Raw genomic sequence first — 24,868 nt, forward strand, 5'->3', positions numbered from 1 at the left:
AGGGATGGGAAGTGGTAGGGAAAGGGGAAACAAAGTGGAGGCAACAATAATTGATAAGAAATGTACTCGTTATCTTGCCTATGTAATTGTAACTCCTCTGTTTGGTATTCTCACAAGAAAAAAATAAATTAAATTAAAAAAACCCAAAACAATATTTGGAGACAAAACAGAAAGTATTGATTTGACCTCAATATTTTCAAATGTTCTCTCAAGACAAATCTCTACAGTATTGTAGTATTCCCTCCCAGAAGAATTGTAATTTAAATAGCAAATCATATTCAGTATGAGGTTTAAAGTTTTGAGTTAGCATGGAATAAATAAATGGTGTTGCCTAAGTTTATAACATGGAAATATCCTATGCTGACATGAAGAAAAGTGCAATATTATCTCAGGATACAGTACATAAGTAAAACTACTAAATTTGTATGATTTCCTATTTTATATAGTTTTTTTTTTTTTTTTTTTTTTTTTTTTGTCGGTCGTGGGGCTTGAATTCTGGGCCTGGGCGTTGTCCCTCAGCTCTTCAACTCAAGGCGAACGCTCTACCACTTGAGCTACAGCGCCACTTTGATTTCCTATTTTAGATATGAAGAATTCACAGAATTTCCTCAGTAAATATTTTGACCATAAAAGTGAGTAGTGTTTCCAGAATTAACACAGTGGTATTATGTATAAGGATAAGCAGACAAATTCACAGAAATATTAACATGATGTTTGCAACCAAATTTTGTATAAAGTTTATTTCAATATATGTATTTTGTTTACTGAATTTCACAATGCTTTTATACATTGTGGATCACAGTTCAAAATTATGCCTGAAAAATTCTCTGGAAGCTACTGAATATATATTTTCATAGGAAAGTTCATTGGGCCACATAACGCCATTTTTCCAAAGTATATTTTAATACTTACCAGCCCTCTATTAAGTACTCCTAGGAAATATTGCTGAAGAGCATCCTAGCAAAGACTACAGCGAAAATTTTCACAGCTGATAGAATATTCGGACAGAATTTAGTGATTGGTGCTATCATTCCATGATACAAAAAATGCTTCAGAGAGTAGTGTCCTGGCAATTCAATGAAACCTAGTAAACTAGACATGACACAGAACTTGTTGGAAGACAATAGCTAATATTCAGAAAAGCTCTGAATATGAGTAATATTTAGATCTAAGAATAAAAGCAGTAACATAAACGGGAAGAATGAAAAGAATTGTGTGCATATTAGGAAGCGGCTAAAGATAAGTAGACCCACAGAAGACAACAGGAATCTCTGCCATCGCATAGACATACCATTTGCAGTGGTCACTTCCAATGTCTCTGCTGTTGGGTTCCAAACTTAATGTTACAATAATGTAATCATTTCTCGTTGAGGATTTCAGGTCCTTCATCATTGCGCCAGCTGCCTCAATTGAAATGCTCCCTTCTGGCCCAAAGACGGAAGAGAAGATTCCATTTCTGAGTGCTGTGATTTTCATCATAGAATTCACAGGAATTGTGTTAAGCTTTGATAGAAGTGTGCGGCTGGTGTCTTCTTAACTTCTAACTCACCACAACTGTGATCATATTTTTTATAACTACATAGAAGTTACTTTATATGGCATTTGTTTCAATGGTCTGTTTGATCCAGGGAAGTATATATCCCTGCCCTAAAATTAGTCCCAGCAAAAAATAACTGCATTATCATTCAGCCACTGAAATAGGGCTAATGGAGGACAGTGTACTTTTTTCCTCAATGAAGTATATCCAGCAAGAAATAAAGTAACTGCTTGCATATATAAATACCTTAAAGGTAACTTTACCAAGGAAATATGTTACACTGTGTGATGTATTAAACAAGTAGTGAAACCTGTGACTTATAATGTGACATGAGGGAAACAAAAATTACAAGACCTGTGCTCTGGGGTTTTCTCACAGCTACTACTGACTAAGTATTTAAAACAGCAGGAAAGAAGGAATAACTCAATATAGGTTTTTATAAAATAGTAAGTCAGGGGGTGGGAAGGTGGCTCAGTGGTAGAGTGCTTGCCTTACATGCCTGAGCCCCTGGGATCTATTCCTCAGCACCACATAAGCAAGAAGAAAAAAAGCCGGAAGTTGCGCTGTGGTTCTAGTGGTAGAGTGCTAGCCTTGAGCGGAAGACCTGAGGGACAACGTCCAGGCCCAGAGTTTAGGACCCACCACAGGACCCCGAAAAAAAAAAATAAGTCAAACAGATCTAGATATTTATTTCCAGCCTTGAATGTGTTATCCATAGTTTTAGTGATTTTCATGATAACATATGACATGAAGGTTCAACTCACAATTCTATTTCAAATAGTTGGAAACACTTTCTGAAATATTTGCTAATGTTTAATATTTGTTAGCAGTTAAGGTCATCTTTTATTATTCCCTTCTGTGCAACTGGCATCATCTGAAGAATACCAGACTGTCTTTTGGATAGGTTATTCTGCTTGAATTCAGGGCCCTTCCTATATCACTAAGGTGTTTTTGTTCAAAGCCAGAAGTCCACTAGTTTGAACCACTATGATACTTCTGGTGTTCTAAAATGCTTGAATTGCACTGTAGTGTGTCTGATCGACTAAAAAGTCTCAGCCACCTCGGATGGCAGGTGTGAGACACCAGCATTCAGGTATGAAATTTTGTACAAAAATACCATAATGAAAATTGCTAAAGAAACAAAAAGGAAACTTCCTGGAAAATAATCCTAAAATCTGTTCTTAGAACTCAGCTTTAATTGGAAGTAAATTCCTAATACACATGTTCAGTGATTCAGAACCACAAAAGAGAAGAAATATAAATATTTTCTGGTGTTCAAAACCATAACATGATTATCAGTAACTTTTGCATTTATGCTTGCTTGATACTGTAGTTTTCTAAACTGATAGGAAGAGAAGCATTCTGATGCCGTTGCACATACCACAAATATTTGAGAAAATACAATGAAAATAGGCATGGGAGAGTGGAGATAGAACAGTATTATCTGTTCATTATTGCCTAATCTAGAAACATCCAAGAACCAAACCTACAGAAAGGGTTAGGAAAGTGGACAAACATGATATATCTTGTGTAACTTCTAAAGTAAATCAGAGTCGGTAAAATAAAGCAGGATACCTTTCATAATAAGGAAGAAAATATCCACACTAGTTGGGTTTTTAACCAACATTTTTCACCTTTTAGAATGTATCCCTTGATATAGGTCTCTGTTAACGTAATAAGGCAAAAATTGCTCTATTTATGTTACTGATGTAAGGAGTCTCAACTTGTGCTTGTGTCAAGTGGAACAGATAATAATGGCACACAGTACCCAGTAGGTTTAACAACCTTCTACTTTTCTTTTATATAAAAAATTTCCTGATAATTATCATTATGGTGGTAACATTTCTCAGAGCAAGAAATACAAAAAAAGTTTTAACATAGTTTAGAGTCCAGAAGAATACATGGATGTAAACATTCAATAGACAGTCCTTTTTATGAGAATTGTCAAATAATAGTATCAAAATATAATAGTGCCTAAATGTTATTTACTCGATGCTACTTGAAGTCATGAAATTCTTTAATGTGGATTCAAATCTGTTTGGTTCAAAATAAATTGACAAACGGCACACAAACGTTGTTTGGCTGATTATAGAATGAAATAATGAATTCGACAATGTAATAACAAGAACGATTTTGAATCTAAACATCAATATTAATATTTCAAATTTTCCTTTCAGATATTCTCTATGCTTCATATGATGTGAGAGTCACAAGTGCCAATATGCTGATATTTGTGCAACGAGTGTAATAAAAGCATAACTAACAAATAGAAATTGCTTGTTGAATTAACAAAACATGCCAACACAAACAAATGGCCAGAAATATGAAGGAGAAAGGGATTCAAGGAAAGCTATCATGCTATGTCTTTCAGAATGTGACAGGACATATGATATTATTTTGTAAGGATGCATTTTCAAAAATGCTTCATCCTGAGAGTATTTTTGGTTGGTTTTGCATATTAAATTCTATCCCTGCACTCTTCAGCTAAAGGTGATCCTGTACCTATTTGAGGCATAGTGCCACTTCGGGTATTCTAGAGGGTAATTGGAGTTGAGTAACATGGGTTTTCCTGCATTGGATGGCTTTGGACTGCAATCCTCAGATCTCATCCAGTAGAAAAAAATGGATTATAGTTGTGATCCCCTGGAACTTGGATTTCATGAGAATTTTAGAACAATAGATGTCATATTTCAGGACCCACCACCGGACCCCGAAAAAAAATAGTAAGTCAAACACAAATAGATATGAAGTAGCCATTACTTTTTATTTATTTCCAGGCTTAGAATGTGTGGCAAAGACTAATCACAATCTTCTAATATACATCTAATAACTTCACATTTTGCAAATACTCATGTGTCATAAGCACACAATACAAAACTTCATACCAATTTTAACAATTAGTTTTTCACAATAGTGCAATCTTCAATATTTATTTTTCCCAGAAAGTATTTCATTGTTCATAGGAACTGGTATTATCTTTCTTACTGAAAATGCAATTTATTTTCAGACAGTATTGCACATGAATGAATAGTACACTAAAAACATTCCTGTTGCAAATTGGTTTTGTGGTTCAAGCACATTTTATGAGGATCAACCTTTGGAAAGAAAGTTGGCACATGTAGTTAGGATGTAGGTTAGATATGTGAATTCCAAAGATGATCCCAGATATGGTGGTTTTGAAACCAAGTTACATCTGGTGATGTGTATATTTAGACAGCAGTATTTTAGTTAATGATTGATATAATATTATGTGAAATTTTTGCAGAAACTTTTGAATGTAAGTACAATTCTTATGTTTGATTCAATACGAATATTTACATAAAATCCTGATAAAGAGAGTCTATCTGTGAATCTCAGAATTTTCTATTCATATTAGCTTTTGTAGAGATTGTAAAGGTCTCAAGCAATCAATGTAGGAAGGAGCAATCTATCACACAACATATTATAGTGGAAATATCTGACAATAGAAGAGATTATTTCTGCCCTTTCACACAGTGACAAGTGTAAATAAGAAAAATCCTTGCTTTTAAATTTCTACACTTTTCCAAAAGGGTGCATGGCAGGAAAATGGGAGCCTACATATCATAAGTAAAGGAATTATCAATCACTATATTTTGTGACTCTGTGCTATGCTGTTGTTCAGGAACAAAACTACTTTACAAGGAACTGAATGCCAGTATATTCCTTGAGAATTATTTGCATGTCTCCATTCTGGAGTGACCATAAGTTCTCTAACATAAATTAATTCATGAATGTTTACCTTAGAATATTGTGATTGGTGAGAATCCAGTTTGGGACAGTGTATCACATAGCTCCCTGTCATCGTGAGTCTAGTATTGTCACAAAGGAAAAGGTTCATTAATTCATTTTCCCTATTAATAACTCTGTGTGCACTTTTGGCCCAAATATTTTCATTCAAATTGAAATATTCATAAATGCTTAAATGTCAACCACTACAAAAATATTCAGTGACTTTTTACTATTTCTTCAATAGCCATAATAGAATATCAAGTTATATTGTACAAACGCATGCAACGTGTACTATTTGTAATTGCCATTTTCATTAGGCAAATTCTATGAACAAATCCAATCAAAGTCTACTCCATCTGTACAATGTGCTTAATTCCTTCATACCTCATGTCTAAATTTATTTCTATTACTTGTACTTGAACATGTTTTTAATAAAAGTGTCTTGTGTATAATAGCCTACTGTAACATATGGAAAGGAGAGAAAATGCTGGTGGCTTAACAGAAAATATGCCAATGAGCATCAGAGTGTGGTGGCAAATAACAGGAAGAATTCCAAGTAGAAATCAAAGTGACTGAATTTTAATACAATTTTATAAAATTAAAATGTATTGTAGTTCATTCATGCCTAAGAAGAAGAGGGATAATATCTTAGAGTTTGATTCAATTGACAGAAGCACAAGATTTCCTTAGAGTACTAAGATAATGATTCTTACAGGAACACAGTTTGTCATACCCCAAGCATGAAGAACACACACATGATAAACCTTACAAAACGTCATCATTACTTTTGAGAAGCCTTTTGATGGGAATCATTCCTATCTACTTCAGATAGGTTTCCTGCTTTGCTTGGGTGTGTCTGATTAACTTCATAAGATATCAAGCACTGCCACACCATCCTTTATTTTATCTGTACCAAGGTGTCCATGATTTTATTTTACTTAGAGATGTATCCAGATCCTCCATTTAATGGCAAATCATGGGCTTTTATTTCTTCTCTCCCATGTTGGTTTGTTTCAATTATTTATTTATTTTATTCAATTATTTATTTATTTTGATCGGTCAAAGGGCTTGAATTATTTGCTTGGGCATGGTCTTTGAGGTCCTCAGCTTGAGGCAAGCACTCTACCACTTGAGCCACAGCACCACTTCTGGTTTTCTAGTGTTTTAATGGAGATAAGAGTCTCACGGACTTTCCTGCAGGGGCTGGCCTTGGTCTGAGATCTTCAGATCTCAGCCTCCTGAGTAGCTAGGATTATAGGCATGAGTCACCAGTGCCTGGCCTTGTTTCAATTATCTTAAACCATATTATATTTTCCTACTGATACAAATACCGAAATGCTTCAGTTCCTCGGGATTCATAAAACAGCTATTCAAACCAGACAAATTTGTAGACCAAAAACATCCTGTCTTCATAATTATAACATCAAATAGTTTAATTTACATTAGTTTTTTCCTACATACCAATTTTAGCATGGTACACCTTCATGTTTTCTAGGTAATTGGAGTTGAGTCACAGGATTTTCCTGCATTTTGGACTGCAATCTCCAGATCTCATCCAGTTGAAAACCTAGGATTACAGATGTGAGCCCCTGGTACCATTTGTGTACTGGTTAGTGAAGATCCTTGCCACTAAGAATACATAATTCTCCGAGTTTCCTTAGGGTATACCAAAAAACTCTTTGGCATATTTTTTAAAAAGCTTACTTTTTGTTAATTAAAATAATGATATGAAATCTATATTATTCTAAGAATTTGACATATATTATGTACCACCTTTTATACATTAGAACACTTCAATCCATCTTTCCAAAACATGGCAAAATAACTTCATATTTTATTAAAATCTAACTAAATTTCATGTATCCTACATAAACTTTGAATAGATTCTTGAGTTGCAAATTTTATAATCGAAAGTTATAGTGCAGGAAATTTGCATGTAGTTTATGTTATTGGTGATTAAATAAGGCAAAAGCACTCCTAAAGCTACACATAGAAAGTACTTTTGTATAGCTTTTACATGTTTACTTTATGGTATTTAGTAACATTAATATTTGTATAAGTAAAAATATATACAAATGAAGAAATTCATTTGGGAACCTGTTTCTCTCTTGCTGATTTCATTTAATATTTGTGACTATTTGTTTTGAGAAATCTTAGAGTACATTACTCTTACTGTACATGAATTTTAATAAAAAATGTGAATTAAACAATATGTACAAAGGTCAATCATATCTACAAGGAAGGCTAAAGAACATTTTTGGCAGAAGGTGAATGAGTTCTAGAAGGGGGAGCGCCCAGGCACTGAGTACAGGCCCCATGACCGAACATCCCTCCCCTCATCCCTCCCCCTCCAGCCAAAAAAAAGTTGCACATTTCTATAGCTTGTTATAAGTAACCAGGTTTTGTGAAATAGACAGATATCAATATATTTCAAGTGTGTCTAATAACAAAAATTATTAGAGATGAATAGGTTGTACTCAGTTTCTCATATCACTGAGAAAATCCCAACATTTAATACTTGTGGTTTTGAAGTATTTAGTCATGTTTTCTCTCAGAGAATTTTTCTTATCCTCAGGACTTGCTGATATTTATCTGACTGTCACAATGGAAAAAGGTAACCATGTTTACGCATTTGTTTGGGAAAATTATATTTTTTTCTTGTTTGGAATCACAGAAAGTATATTGACAGGAACTGAGAGAATAGGGTAGTAGGATTCAGCCTGATTGAATCTGAAACTTTAGACATTTTGATAATTATAACTTTGACATTTGATGTGCTAGATTGAAAGGTGAAAAAGAATGTAAAATATTTGCACATTCTAGATTGAAATGTAAGAAAGCAATTAAATCAGGGGTGCTCACTGGCTGTATGATTTCAGAAGATAAAACAAGTTAAGAGTTCCATTTGACTCCAATCAATAATTAGAATAAATTATAGAATCAATAACTAGAATAAATATTTTTCATGAAAAAATTAAGAACTACCTCATAGGAACTGAGAGTACATCAGTGATACTCTTTGTCATATTTGGAATTCCCCAAATAGGGATTCCAGAGTTAAGATAGAGTTAATAATGGAAACAACATTGAAGAGTTGCATGTTCCCCAATATATTGATTTTCCCAAGGTATTTGTTCTCTTTCAGAGGAATCGGTGGTTCCTGAGAGGTTATTGCAGTGTCCCTATGATAAAAATCACAAAATCAGATCATGCAGGTTCCCATACCATCTTGTGAAATGTAAAGAGGTAATGTTTCATTGGAACATGTTGATATTACATAATTTCTTTAGTTCATGGATAAATTTGAGTATTTTTTTATAATAAATTGTGGAAAATGTATGAGAAAATATGAGAGAGAATGTGGACATAAATGTCATAGTGAGATTTTTGTATTTCTTCTGAAATCTCTGCAGCATATAATGGAAAGGAAGACAATCATAGTCCAACTTGTTTATTTCTAGAGACATATTTCTAGATCCCTATTCAAAGCAGAACAAAGGCACGATCTTTTGTATGGGCAATTATGTCAAACTGTGTGTGCCATATTTCACAAACATTAGATGTGGTTGCCTTTTCCTCTCTATTACCTAATGGCCAAAATGTAAATTAATGGTATTCTTTTTTTTTTTTTTTTTTTTTTTTTTTTTTTTTTTTTGGGTCCGGTCGTGGGGCCTGAACTCTGGGCCTGGGTGCTGTCCCTCAGCTCTTCAGCTCAAGGCTAGCGCTCTACCACTTGAGCCACAGTGCCACTTCCAGCTTTTTTCTTTTTGCTTATGTGGTGCTGGGGAATCAAACCCAGGGCCTCAGGCATGCAAGGCAAGCGCTCTACCACTGAGCCACCTTCCCAGCCCCATTAATGGTATTCTTAAACATTAAATTATTTCGTTAAAACACCCACTGTAGTATCATATGGCCTAGAATTCAGTTTGTATACTGTAATTTTCATGCCATGGTTATAAACAAAACATGGGATGATGCATTGTGTCTCTTTTCTATATTGAGGGCATTTATTACAAAATTTCTCTTTTCACCAAAAATTTCATAATATGAAATGCTACAATAAGTTCCAGAGCTGTAGGAGAGGCATAGTTTCTGCTATTTTGTTTGCAAAGAAGACACATGTGATGACTCTCCATTTTGGATATTTTCAAATATATCGTTAATCACCTTATCCATGCATTTGTAAATTGCATATAAATAACTCTTATTTGAGTAAACATAGGCCAAAATTGAGCACATATGTACGTTTCTAAACTTCCATATACAATTTATGGATCTCAGCACAGTTTCCTCATGAAAGCAATACTACCAACCTGAGAGTTTGATATCACTGTATCATTTTTTAATGCCAGCCCAGGCAGGAGTGTCATAAACCTTCTTATCTCCCCGATCAAATGAGAATAGAAGAAGTGCTATGGTGAAAATTGTAGAAGTCTATCCTGTGCAAAATGATGCACTAGTTTTTTTATTTCCTTCCCCTCCCCAAATTAGATAAATGTATATACATGATGCAGTGCACTAGAATCAAATGCAGTGAACACAGGGGAGGAACACACCAAAGGAAAAAAATCACATAGTTCATAACAAATACCTTAAAAACTATAACAAGAATGAAAAACAAAACCAAAAAAAACTTGTATCCCTATCTTATTGTTTATTTCATTTAACATCTTTTTTTAAATCTAAGCTTTTTATTGTGAAAATACTGTACAGTGGTTACAGTTACAGGAGGAAGACAATGAGTACTATTCTTATCAAGCATTTTTGCCTCCTCCTTTGACTTTCCCCTGCTATCCCTACACCGTCTCGAGAAATACATTCCTCTCCCAAACTGCTTAAATTATAAAGTTCCTTTTTGACATAGCGTTCTTTTAATAAATTTTACTGTGAAAATATGTACAGAGGGATTACAATTAATGAGTGTATTTTTATCCAAAATTGTTGCCTCTTCCTTTGTTTTTCCCCTAACATCCTGTCCCTCCCAACTCTTCAACTACACTCCTGTGCCCCAATCCTCACCTCTGCCTAAATTGTAAAGTTCGTTTTTCAAAATAACGTCTTGTACATCTCATTGTTGCAATAGATCAATTTGTATCCCTATTTAAACATGTTGTTATTTCCCTTCCCCTCTCTAAATTATACCAACATAAAATACAGTGCAAACAGGGGTTATGCCATGGGGGAGGGACATACAAAAAAAAAATCCCATGGTCCCTTATAAATATGCTAGAAACAATAGCAAGGAAGAAAAAAAAAACAACACATGTCCCTATCTTGGGTTCATTTCAGTTATCATCTTATCTGACCTTTGCTGCTTGTCCCAAATATATACCAGCTATTGATAATAAAGGAAACTATGGGACCTATGTTTCTTTGGGCCTGGTTTACTTCACTTAATGTAATTTTTTCCAAGTCTTTCCATTTACTAATAAATGTGGCAATGTCATTCTTTATGATGGAGGCTTAGAATTCCATTGTGTATATATACTACATTTTTTTTTTTGATCCATTCATCTACTGAGGGGAATCTGGGTGGGTTCCATATCTTAGTTATGGTAAATAATGCTGCAATAAACATAGTTGTACTTGTAGTTTTAGTATCGTCTCTTTTGTGATCATGTGGGTAAATGCCCAAAAGTGGCATTGCTGGGTCATAGGGGCGCTCTGTGTGGAGTCTGGGATGAGGAGGAATCTCAATGTTGTTTTGATTTGCATTTCTTTTATGGCTAGAGAGGTTGAGCATATCTTCATGTGTCTATTTGCCATTATTTTTTCCCCTTCAGAGAAGTTTCTTTTTCAGACTTTAGCGAACTTATTTAACTGGCAGTTGTTTCTTTGAGGATTATTTGTTGTGGGATTTCATTTTTATAGTTTCAAGTATATTATATATATGAGACCATTAGTGAAGATCTTTTCCCAATGCTAGGGCTTTCTATTGATCTTGCTTTGTATATCCTTTGTCTTGTAGAATAGTACAGCTTCATGCAACCCCATTTGTCCAAACTTTCTTTGATTTCTTGTGTTTCTGAGTCTCTATTAAGAGACTGGGCCAAGGAGACCAAAGGTTTCTCCTATTACATCCTGTAACGTTCTCAGAGTGTCTGCTTTTACTCCAAGGTCTTTAATCCATTTGGAGTTGATTCTGTTGCAGGGTGATATATAAGGGTCTAGCTTTAGTTTTCTACAGGTGATTACCCAATTTTGCCAGAACCATTTACTGAAAAAGCTATCCTTCCATTTCATTTTTTTTTAGGTCCCTTAACAAAGATTCTGTGGCAATTGGTCTATTCCTTGGTCCTCTCTTTGTGCCACTATCAAGCTGTTTTGACTACGATGGCTTTGTAGTAGAGTTTCAAATTTGGTATTGATATTCTTCCTGCACTGTTCTGTTAAGAATCGTTTTTGCTATTCAGGGTTTTTTATCGTTCCATATAAAATATTGGATTGTTTCTTCTAATTCCTTAAAGAATGAGGCTGGAATATTGAATTTATAGGTAGGGTTGGGAAGTATTCCCATTTCCACGATGTTGATCCTTCCAATCCAGGGACATGGGAGGATTTTCCCCATTCTAAATTCTGTTTTGATTTTCTCTTTCAGATTTTTAATGTTTTCATCATAGATTTCTTTCACTTCTTTGGTTAATTCCTAGATATTTTATTTTTCGTGGGGCTACTGAGAATGGAGTTGCTTTCCTTATTTCAGCTGCTCTCTTCTCATTGTTGCCATACAGAAAAGTCATTGATTTTAAAGCTTAATTTTATACCCTGCTACTTTGCCAAAGTTTGAATCAGCTCAAGTAATTTGGGAGTGGAGCCCATGTGATTTTTTGAAATACAAGCTCATGTCTTCTGCAAAGAAGAAGAGTTTTACTTCATTTTTATCCAATTTGGATCCCCTTAGTATTTGCATCTTGCCTTATTGCTGTAGTTAGTCATTCTAGCATTAAATTGAAGAGAAGTGGAGAGAGTGGGCATCCTTGTCTCCTTCCTGAAGTTAGAAGAAATGGCTTTAATTTTTCACCATTGAGTACAATAATGAGCCTTTATTGTCTTGAGGAATGTTCCATGGATTCCTAGATTTCCAGAGCCTTAATTATAAAGGAGGGTTGGATCTTGTCAAATACTATTTGTGGATCTATTGAGATAACCATCCTTATCCTTGGTCTTTTTGATGTGATGAATTATATTAATTGATTGGCATATATTCAACCAGCTAGGTATCCCTGAAATGAATCCTGATTGATCATCATGTATGATTTTTTGGATGAATTGTTGAAGTTGACTCACCAAAATTTTGTTGAGAAATTTTGCATCGATATTCATCAAAGAAATGGGTCCATAGTTCTCTTTATTTGATGAGTTCCTGCCTGGTTTTGAGATGAGGTTTATGATGGCTTCATAGAAAGAGTTTGGTAGTGTACTTTCCCTTCCAAATTCATTGAAGAATTGGAGGAGTATTGGTGTAAGTAGTCCTTCGAAGGCCTTGTAGAATTCTGGTGGAAATCTATTCAGTCCTGGGATTTTCCTACATGAGAGGTCTCTTATTGGTGTTTCTATTTCAGTGCTTGTTATGGGCCGGTTAACATGGTTTAACTCATGTTAGTTTAGTTTCGGTATGTCGATATTTGCTAGGAAAAGGTCCATTTCTGCCAAGTTCTCAAAGATAGGAGCATAACGGTTTGAGAAGTATTCCCTTATAATGTTCTGAATCGTGATTGTTTCTGTGGTGATATTTCCATTCTCAACTCTAAGTTTATTTATTTAGGTGTGTTATCTTCTTTTTTGGAGAAGATTTGAAAAGGGTCTGTCAGTTTTTTTAATTTTTTCCGAAAAACCTTATGGAGTGTTTCTATTGTTTTGTTTTGTTTTGTTGGATTCTAATTCATTTAATTCTGATTTAATTTCAGTTTTTTCCATCTACTGGATTGAGGTTTATCTTTCTGCTCTTTTTCAAGGAGGTTCATATGTCTCATTCAATTATTGGTTTTAGATCTCTCCAATTTTTGATGTAAGAACTCAGAGCTATAAACATGAACATTTGAATTTCCTTTCTAATCTCTTCCATGACCCACTGGTGGTTCAAGAGTGTGTTGTTCAGCCCCCATGTGTTACCGGGAATTCTTTGGTGACTTTTGGTGTTGAGTTCTTGTTGTCTGAGAGAATGCAGGGCATAATTTTAGTGTTTGTGAATCTGGAGAATTTTGCTTTGTGACCTAAAATGGGGTCTGTTTTTGAAAATTCCCCATGTGCTTGAGAAAAACGTGAATTCTGGTGCTGGTGGGTGAAATATTCAGTAGATATCTTTTAAATTTAGTTGATCTATGCAGTTCTTTAGATTGGCAGTTTCTCTGTTGAGTTTTTGCCAAGTTGATATATATATAGTGGGGATAGTGCTGTGTTAAAGTCCCCAGGAATTAATGTCTTTGGATCTATATGAGACTTGAGGGAAAGTAGTGTTTCTTGGATAAATTTGGTGCTCTGTTATTTGACGAATAGATATTGAGAATGTTAATACCTTCCTGAAGGAGAGATGTCTTAATTAGTATGTAGAACCTTCTTTATTGATCCTCACTAATTTTAATTTGAAATCTATTTTATCTGATATAAGTATTGAAATTTCCACCTGTTAATGGGGGCTCTTTGCTTGGTAGATTTTATTCCAGCCTTTTACTTTCAAAATATGTTTGTACTTATGGGCAAGGTGTGACTCCTGAAGGTAACAGATACAAGATTCCTGCTGTTTAATTCAACTACTCCTGGCACTGTGTCTAAGTGGTGAAGTGCTTGCCTAGAATGCATGAAGCCCTGGGTTCAATTCTTCAGTGCCACATACCTGCAAAAGCCAGAAATCGTGCTGTGACTCAAATTGTAGAGAGCTAACCTTGAGCAAAACAGCTCAGGGACAGTGCCCGGGCTCTGAGTTAAAGCCCCAGGACTAGCAAAAATAAATAAATAATTGTCTTTAATTCAACTACTTAGTTTATGTCCCTTAATCGTAGAGTTAAATCCATTGATATTGAGAGTTAGGACGAAAAGGTGTTTGGTAGTTTCTGCCAAATTTTCCACCTTCTTGGGGGCTGCGACAACTGGGTTCTTCTTATTGTTCTTGGATTCTCAGTTTGGGTGCAGTTTCTTTAGACTTCATTTTGGTCTTGTTGGTTTTCTATTTGTAGGATATCTTTAAGTATCTTTTGTAGGGATGGTTTGGTTGAAATCTATTGTTTCACTTTTTGTTTGCTATGGGAGACTTTTAATTGACCTTTGGTTATGAAGGAGAGTTTGGGTGGGTACAGTATTCTTGGTTGGTAGTTGTTTAATTTTAGGGCATGGAACACATAATTCCAGGCTCCTCTTGGTTTAATTGTCTCTGCTGAGAAAGCTGAGGTTATTCTAATTGAGTCCCTTTATGGGTGATTGATCTTTTTCCCCTTGATATCTTCAAGGACTTTCTCCTTGGTCTGAATTTTCTCCTTGGTCTCCTTGATCTGTGCAGATTATAATGAGACAGTGAGATATCCTGTTCTGGTCTGGTCTATTTGGGGTTCTAAGTTTCTTGTATCTAAATAGGCCTATCTTTTTGCATGTTAGGGAAGTTCTCTGCTAGGATCCTGTTAAACAAATTTCTTAGACCATTAACTTCTGTCTCTAGGTGTTCCTCTACACCCATTGTCCTCAGATTAAACCTTCTGGTGGTGTCTTCCAAATATGGAATAGATCTATCATGTTTCTTGGATTCGTCTTGGTTAGTTGTATGTTTTTCTCTCTGTTATCTAGGCTGTCTTCAATCCCTGAGATTCGTTCTTCTGCTTGGTCTAACCTACTGTCCAGTTTTTCTACTCTGTTTTTTTTTTTTTTTGGTTCCGGTTGTGGGGCCTGAACTCTGGGCCTGGGCGCTATCCCTCAGCTCTTCAGCTCAAGGCTAGCGCTCTACCACTTGAGCCACAGTGCCACTTCTGGCTTTTTTCTTTTTGCTTATATGGTGCTGGGGAATCGAACCCAGGGCCTCATGCATGCAAGGCAAGCGCTCTACCACTGAGCCACCTCCCCAGCCCCTCTACTCTGTTTTTATTGACTTTTCTTCTAATTGGTCGATTTTGGTGTCTTCCAATTCTCTGTTGCAGTTAAATTTTTGATCCTGTATGAACTTCTTTACTTTCTTTATTTGGAGACACTGTTTATACTCAAAACACTTAGTTGATTGGATATAGTTTTCTTGGACTTACATTCATCCCGTCGAGCTGCATTTAGCATTCCCTTTGTAGTCTGCCTGCAATCCTTGAGTTGTTTGTTTATGGATTCCATGAATGCCTCTATTGATCTTTGTCTATTCTCATCCTGCTCATCCAATTCCTGTATTACTCTTTGATTAGCTTTCTCAAGTTCACACTTCCTGTGTTTCTTTTTGGGTGTCCTCAGCCTGATCACACAATTCCTGTCTTTCTCTTTGATGTTCTCAACTGTCCATGCCATTCCTTTCTCTTTGACTGTTTTCAGCCTGCTCATGCAATTCCTGTGTTAAACTTTGAGTGGCTTTCTAACACTCTGGAGATTCCTGTAGTAATTCCTGGTTTGCTTCCTCTTGCTCCTTAACTTACCGAGTCCTTTGCAGGTTTTCACTCTTTTCATTCACCACGTTTACAGCAGTGATTGTAGAGCTTTTTGGGATCTCTTCTCTGTATTATTCATTAACTGTTTTGTCACCTGATTATCATGAGTGGCATTTGAGATACCCGGAATTGCCATTTAGGGGTTTTTTTTAGCGATTTTTCTGCCCATTTTGTATGAAAGTAACAATTTCCTTGCAGAGCACTATTTTAAGGCAAGCATCTTCCAAAGTCCTGGAGTTGCACAGTATCACCCAAAGTCCTGTAGTTGCACAGTCAAAATGGCTGCAGACACAATCTAGTTCAACAGATACAATCTATTTAACATCAAACAACTATGGACTAAAGAACTAAGAAGACCAAAGAGAGATTCAGCAAACCAGAAATTATTAGGTTTAGGGTAATTGTGGGGAAAAATACAATTAGAGGGACGTGGAGAGGTAAAAGGAGAGTGAAGTTAGAGGAATCCTAATCTCAGTGGGGAAATGGATTGAACAGAGTGAGAGCAGCGAGATTAAAAAAAAAAACAAGAAAAAATGGAAAAACAAAAATTTATATTTAAGAAATGATACAGTTCAAATTATGTAAGTATAAAGAAATGATATTGATAGGAAAAAAGAATACGATGAGAGGATGGGAGAAATGAAAAGGAACATGAGTAACTAAAAAAAAAATTCTTAAAATTGGAGTATGTGAAATTTATATAGGTGTAAAAAATTAAACACTACTATTAAAAAGTTAAGCCTAAGAGGTTGTGAGTTGAGTAATACATTTCTGGATTAAGTATGTACACAATGGGGGATAAGGTCTAATAATCGATGATGGATAAATAGCTCATGATAAACAGAACACGTATATGTCTGGGAATAAGCAATTACGTTATGTAAAAAAAGAAAGAGAAAAAAAGAAATAAAAAGGAAAAAAAGGTCCAAAATATAAAAAGAGATTTAAAAAAAAAGCCCACAATCACACATATACGGGTAAAATACAAATTATGAGGGAAAAAAATAATAGAAAACATTTTGTTAAAAAATAAAAATAAAACAAGGTAGAAAAAAACAGTTCTGTGATTTTTTTGTGTGGGAGGAAGCTCTTGTATCTCCCTATGTCCGTAACCAGGTTCCTAGTGGAGTCAGTGGTCTGCTTCTGTTGTTTGTTTTTCCTGCTGTTTGATTGGTTTCTTACGTTAGTTTGTTAGAGAAGACAAAAAAATGCTCTGCATTGCCCAGGATTTTTTTTATTCTTCCCCCAGGCTAGTTCAGAGAGAGGGAGATCTGCTTTGAGTACCACACAAAAGGGACATGGCTGTTTCCTCTAACGTGGAGTTGATATGATATGGCCAGGTTCTAGGTAGGGTTGAGATTTTTCAGCAATCAGTAGCTTTTCCCTGAGGGGCTAGCTCCTGAAAAACTCACAGAGCCAAGCCTGGAGCCCTTCTCCTGGTTTATGTTTACTGAGTTTCAATTGTTTGCTAGGCTGTTGTGGGGACTGCAGAATCTGTTTCTGTTTCCCAGTGAAGAAAGACAGTCTTCTGGGAGTGAAGCTCCCTCTGCCTGGACAGGGTGATTTTCACTTGGGGGGAAATGATCCGGGTAGGACAGATCGGTTCCTGGGACCTGCTAAATGGCAGTTTTTGTATTCTTATAAGACCTGAGTTGGAGCTAGCTGCTTGGCAAGGCCTTTGTCAGTATCAAAGATGGAGATTTCTTGTGTGGGGGGGAGTGGCAGCCTTCTCACAGGTTCTCTGAGAGGAGTGAGGATGATGTCATGGTTGTCTTCATGCAAGACTCTTGTTTCCTGTGCAGTCCCTGGTCTGTGATCTTCAGCATGAAGATTTCTGCTCCTTTTCGGTTCTTACTGGTGGTGAGTAGAATCCACTGGCCCAAAGCATCTGGTGCCCATATTCCAGAACTTGTCTGTTGGTATGATGACCACGGCCACCATCTCCACCGCAGCCACTGCAGCTGCAACTACCAGCAAGTGCTCAGATCTGTCTCCTGGCTGGACTTTCCTTCTCTGGCCAAACTCTCTGCACTGTGATGGCAAAATAGGTGTGATTCTGTAGCCTAGGACTGGTCACTGGAACACTAAAACTGCTTTCTATGTGAGAACTTGTTTATCCTCCAGCTTCTCTTCCACCATCTTCCTCAGGTCTTCCGACATACAGAGGTTATAACTGGAGGTGGAGGGGAGGTACATAAAAAGAAACAAAAACATCATGCAGTACCTTACAGATACATTACAACAATAGCAGGACAGAAAAAATAAAACAACACTTCTGTAGTTATCTTGAGGTTCATTTCTCTTATCATCTTCTCTGACCTTTTCTGCTTGTCTCAGACATATATTATTTATTAGAAAAAAAGAAACTATGGGACTTATCTTTCTTGGGGCCTGGCTTACTCACTTAATATAATTTTTTTGTCTTTCCATTTCCTAACAAGGGCATTTCATTTTTCTGATGGTGTCATCGAGCAGTTTTGCCTCCTACTTTATTTTACCAATACCATCCCCTCATTCCCACCTCCGCAACTACACACCACCCTTGCCTTAACCCTTATTTTTAATTGTAAATTTCATTTTTTATGATCCTATGTACATCGCTTTGGAACATTTCTGCTTGTCCTAAATATACACTAGTTATTCAAAATAAGGGAAACAATGGACTGATATTTCTTTGCCCCAGGCTTACTTCAATCAATATAGTATTTTCTGAGTCTTTCCATTTCCAAAATATTGAGCAATATCATTCTTTCTGATGGAGGTATACAATTCCATTTTATATATATTCACCACATTTTCATAATCCATTCATCTACTGAGGAGCTTCTGTGGTGGTTCCAAAACTTAGCTATGGAAAATAATGGTGGTAGCTTTGGTATGGTCTTGTAAGTGATCATTTGGGTAAATGCACAAAAGTGGGATTGTTGGGTAATACAGGAGCTTTATGTGGAGTCTTTGAGGAACTCCATACTGCTTTGGGATACAGGTTGATCCATTTTAACAATGAAATATATAAGACACTATGTTGAAAATGAACTTTACAAATTTGGCTGCATGGCAAGTAGGAGTAGAAGGAAGGAGTTGGGTAGATGGGGAGGTAAAAGATATTAGGGGAAAAACATAGGAGGGAGTAACACTGCCCTATAGGAACTGAACTCATTACCTTATTCATATAACTGTAATCCCTGTGTAAAATAACTTTACAATAAAAAATGTGTGTTAAAAACGGAAGTATTAGCACAGTACCTATACGGTGTTCTCAAGCCCATGGTTGATATCCTGCCCAAAGTAATCTAAAAAGAGAATATTTGAAAATGTTTCTTCATGTTTTGTCATACAGAATCATCCTGATATTGCTGCCAAATTGGCTACTTGTCCCTTTAATGCTCGCCACCTGGTTCCACGAGATCAACTCAATGAACATATTGCAACTTGTATGGACAAAACTTCTCCTGAAGGTGATGTAGGTAAGCCTGATAATAAAACACAATCCAACTCAATGTAGGCCCTTTGCACCTGTATACTTCTGTGATGTTAGTTATCTCTTTGTTTGTAGATAACATCATATGGAATGAGAAACAATACAAGAGTTCTGAAAGTACATGGCAATATGCTTCCTCTGAGGAAGACTGGGATAAAGGTAAAAAGCTTGTTGAACTTTCTGCAATTTCCATTATTGAATCTCAACTTACTTTGTGCTGTTGTATGATTTCTTCCTTTAGGAGTGAAATTAAAAATCTTTGTTCAACTTGGATTGTCTTGTATGCTAATACCAATAACATATATGATAATATGCAGTCTTAACTGATTAAAAACCATGTCAAACATTTAAATGATATGTTTTTGCACATGGCTAAGGACTCATTCTTTTCAACCTTTATTATCCAGCTAAAAGTTTCTGGGAAGGCTCTTAAGGCCATCAACCTTGCTGTTTTTCTTTATCAATGTATAATGTTAGAGCCAATCTAAGCTAGCACCTCGATCAAGTATGTAATTCTCCCTTTGGCAGAATCCTTGGAAAATCCTAGCCCAAGTTTTGTTTGGGGCACAATCAAATCATCTGGCAACAACAGGTAAAGAAAATGGTTTTCTTGTGATGTCCTATTTTCTGATGAAATTCAAAGTAAAGAAATAGGATAAATGAATAAATGAATAACAAACTCTGTTCCATATACCCATATATTGTGCTCACTACAAATGAAGTTTGGATTGCTCTCTGTAATTGGTGGAAAAAGTCATATATAGTTTCACTAGGACCAATAAGATTGCAATCACCCAAATTACTTCAAATCAGAATTAGATTATCTGAATATTCTTCTCATTCTGTTATAATCAATTTAAATCTGGGAAGCCATAGATAACAGTATTATGTTGGGCCAACCTTTTTATAACCATTTTTATGAATTCAGGATTCACTCATCACATCAATTATGATAGTGTAAATGGAAGTATCTTCAACTGGTAATTGATAAATGTACAGACTTATGGGTGGGTTACCATGTCTTCCTTCTGAAATTCATTAATGAATATTATAGGAATGTCTATCTGATTTAAATTTTCTCCATAAATTAGTATAAAATCTTTGAGGAGATTCTTGAGATGATTTACAATTTGCACTTTGCAAAGATACATATTAATAAAATGTATTTAGAACTGTATTTTATCAGCAACACATACATGGATTTCATCTTTCACATTTCTGTATGAAGTATAAATACACATTGGATATGATATAGATTGGAAATTCAAAATTAGCTCTGCAACTACAAAAGTTATGCTATCTCTTTGTGAGTAGTTATGACATTGTTTAAAGAAGTTTAGTTGCTAGAATGAACTTGTCCTTCTAGAGTCAGAAAATAGATTATATTTTTGATTGTATGGAATTTGAAAACATCAAGTCTCTCTGACATGGTAAGCTGGCAAATATAGGAAAAAGCGAAGAGTAATAGGCTTTTCTTGGAATTCTTTATGAGCCTTTATTTAATTTTGAATCATGTAATTAGTCTCGCTTGCCAATATGAGACCTCTTTCTTTTTATAACTGAGACAATAGATTCTAGATGTATTGATAATATTAAGAATTTTCTCATCTGATCAGTCTAGAAAAAAAATAAAAAACAAACTTATTCAACATAAGACCAAGGTGAATTTATGTGAGCCTGTCATCACAGTCAGGCCTCATATATTCTTCCTGTGAAAACGTAGTAACCATACTAAGAATTTATCTTCAATTGTCTGCTGTATGTCAAACGTATTATAATATTATGTGAAGGATGAATTGGCAGTTTATATGGTGAAGAAATTGTTGAGAATGAGTAATAGTAATAGATAAATTCACGCTTTTATCTGATGATAATTTGCTAATTCATGAATATTATAGCGAGGAATAAAACTCATCCTGTCTACAAACTGAACCTATTAATTTAGTATTTGATCAACAGAATACATTTATTCTTTGGGTTAGAGTGTTTCTCATCCTCTGTCATGCAGCTGAAAATGAATATGTCCTGGGAAACAATTCTGAGGTAGAAAACCACACTTGAGCCAGGTCCGATATTAATGTTAAATCTTGCATCTCATGTGTTTGTAACTACAGATTAATGAAGTGAAAGATGTTTTGCAGATTCATTTCTGGAGTTAATTCCTTTGAATTCGATAGTATAGAGATCATTCTCCTTAAGGAAAACCATGGTTACTCATAGACCTGCCGTGTGCATGAATGTTGGGAACAAAGACGATCAAAAATCTTCAGTACACTCTGGATAACAGAGAAAAGAAATGTGTTACAGGTTGCTTAGGGACCTTCGTAAGAGGCTGAAATCTGAGGATCAGATCTCAGGAATATTTGTCAAACTCTCATCAACAATTAACTATCTAAAATCTGGGAGTGTCTCTCAAGCTCAAGTGGTAGAACAATTGAGCTCTGAAGAGCTCAGGGACCATGCCCAAGCCCAAAGTTCAATCCCAATGACCAACAAGAACAATAACCAAAGACAGGAATGTAATGTAATATGCATCAACAATGTCCCATACTCCCTGGTATTTTCAAAAATCTCTGAATTTTTTCCTTCCACATAAGAGCTAGTTAGATTTTATTCACTCCCAACTCATAATATCATGTGTTGTCTCTATGAATTTGAGAGTAATGTTTAATGGGGCAGTGATATTTCCTTACTTCATTGGTTATTAGAACACATAATGTGACCCAATGGGATTACTAATTCTCTTCCCTTATGCTAATATGTCTTACTTATGGAATTATAATTTCTCTTGATCTAAACAATAGATAAGAGTAAAGAACCTGAAAATTTATGAGAATCTGTGACAGTGTAGGAGACCAGGCTAATTGTTGATTTGCTCTTCAAGATTTATACAACCCTAGCCTTGCCATTATAAGTGTATATATATATATATACATATATATATACATATATATATATATACACACACACAAGCAAATATATATGTATATTTACATATATTTATGTGTGTGTGAGCTGATTTGTGTTTGTAATGAGATATTTCTGTTACCTGTCCATTTGTAGATGCAAATTTTGTGTCTGTATGTGTACAAACTAAAATGGTGTACATTTTTTCCTACTCTGATTCAACACCTATAAGTCGATGCTGGGCACATTACTTTGTTTTTTGTAATTGGAAAATGAGGGTATTTTTCCTGCCTTCAATTCTTGATTTTGCTCAATCATGACAAAAATTAATCACAGGTTATCACGGATTTTTTCATGTGTCTTCGATTGATCCCTACGCTCGATCCAAGTGATATTTTCCAAACGTTGGTATGTCTGTGGCATATAATTCTCATAACCATACATATTTGAGAAAGCAATGTTAATGTAGGAAGGTTACCCTAAGTTAATGGAAATTTTCTTTTTTTTAAATTTAATTTTTTTGTGAACATACTGTACAGAGGTGTTACAATTACATGGGCAGGATAATGCATACATTTCTTATCAAGCATTGCAGCCTCCTCCTTTTATACCTTTCACATCCCTTCCCTACCTTCCCCCTACCTCCCCACCACCCAATCCTCCCTCCTTTCCCCTGCCCCCGCACCAACATTGTAAAGCTCATTTTTGACGTGGCCTTGTACTTCTCATTGTTGCAACAGGTCCACCTGTATTGGAAATTTTCTATGTTCATTTCATAGTCCAATGTTTCAATGTTCATACTGAAAGATGACATGCATGTTTGTCTTAAAGGCTAATTATTTTTCTGAACTGCTGAATATATTTACCTGATACCACTTCACAACGTAATTGTGACTTCACAATAGCATTTGTTTTTCCACACATAAGAATGGAAGAGCCGTTTATTTGTTTGAGGCATAGAATATGTCTTGTAACTGTACCTGAAGGTATTTGTATGGCATCCCTTCATATTTTACTTACCTACCATAAAGCATGTATCTTTTGGTAGGATAGATCTCATAAAACAATTCCTCTTTGTGGTTTGTTTTTATGCATCCATTCACAACTATTGAAATTGAGTGTTAAGTTCATTGCAATAACATTATATAGTAAAACCACTATGGATTTTCTTCCTATTTTTCTGGATGCATGATACATCCATGGTTATATTACAAGAAATCTCGTTCAGAAACTGTGCCAAGATAGTGCTGAGCCTGAATGGGTGACAGAGTAAATTTTGAAGAACTGGAAAATAATCGCTGAAATATGAGATTGACTAGCGTCACATTTCAAATGTGCAATGAACTTTGAATGTGTTGAGGCAGAGAGTGTCCAAGTGTAATTTGTGAGGTTTGTATACAATGATCAAATTTCAATGGAAAGGGAAGTGGAAGTAAGCATGAAATTTTTTGAAAGTAGCTAATGATGTGTTCTCATTAGTTTTTGAATATTTCTCGAACTGCAAGTGAAGTTCTTGTTTATATGCAAATTACAAAACTACATATTCTAGTGTTTTCCACAGAGAGTAAAATAATATTTTTTTCTATTTCTTTGCAGGAATCATTCTATGAACAAACCATGAGATCAAACCATTTCTCATTGTTTCATTTACATTTTACATTTATTAATATATTGTGATGCTCACTGAACCAAATGAATTAATTTTAACTTCTACTAACTATTTAATCTCTATTCACCCTTATCTTGAATCCAGAAGCAAAGCCGGGTGTTTATGTCCTTATTGGAATTCACCATGTCACTATTCACATAGACATGTTAATGTTGGAATATAGAAACTCCAATAATTACATCAAAATCTATATTTGTTTACCAATAGAGAACAAATCATAATTCATTATTCATTGTCCTTAAATTTTCCTGTGAATATCATCTTCCATTTCATATATTGATATAATGGGATATATTGGCATAATAAATACATAAAAACTGTAATGGTATTAGTCCTCTTATAAAAATCTTATACCAAATATGTATTCCCATATAAAATGACCATTAAATTTCAAAAGGATTTTTCAATCAACATTCTGAAGTATAATTCTTACTATAAAGCTTCTCATCCATCTCAATAATTTCCAAGTGTAATCTCATCTAAACAAGGATTCTTGGAGTTCTTTCCAAACATGTGGCAGAAAAAAACATAATGTATGTGTACACAAAATAACACTCAAAACGTATTCTTTTGAGGGGGCAAAGAGCAGTTTGTGAAGATAGCATGATTTTGTGCCAAAAATGTGTTTTTGTTTTGTTTTTTACGGCATGCGGATATTCAACTTTGGCATTCTAAAATGTTCCAAGAAAGAGTGGACTGTATCTATAGAGTGTAATAAAAACACTTTTATGGAATCATATTTGATGACTATGTTCATATTCAATTTGTGTGTAATTTTCCCCACATGTATATGCCTCCACCCATTTATAGTAGACTTGGAACTGTGGTACAAAACATTCCTCATTCAAAATGGAATAATTTTTGAAGGATATTTTAGGAAGATCAACTTTGTAAAAATTGTTGGTAAGATTCCTATG

General features: G+C 35.1%; 1 non-coding gene across 1 annotated transcript; it reads right to left on the reverse strand.

The window, feature by feature from the left end:
* Nucleotides 1–15,264: 15,264 nt before the first annotated feature.
* On the reverse strand, nucleotides 15,265–15,333 carry Trnaa-ugc. The gene has a single exon. It is a non-coding gene; the product is annotated as a tRNA-Ala (tRNA).
* Nucleotides 15,334–24,868: the final 9,535 nt, after the last annotated feature.

Source organism: Dipodomys spectabilis, unplaced genomic scaffold (genome assembly GCF_019054845.1).
Source record: "Dipodomys spectabilis isolate Male_0828 unplaced genomic scaffold, ASM1905484v1 ptg000319l, whole genome shotgun sequence".
Taxonomy (NCBI): domain Eukaryota; kingdom Metazoa; phylum Chordata; class Mammalia; order Rodentia; family Heteromyidae; genus Dipodomys; species Dipodomys spectabilis.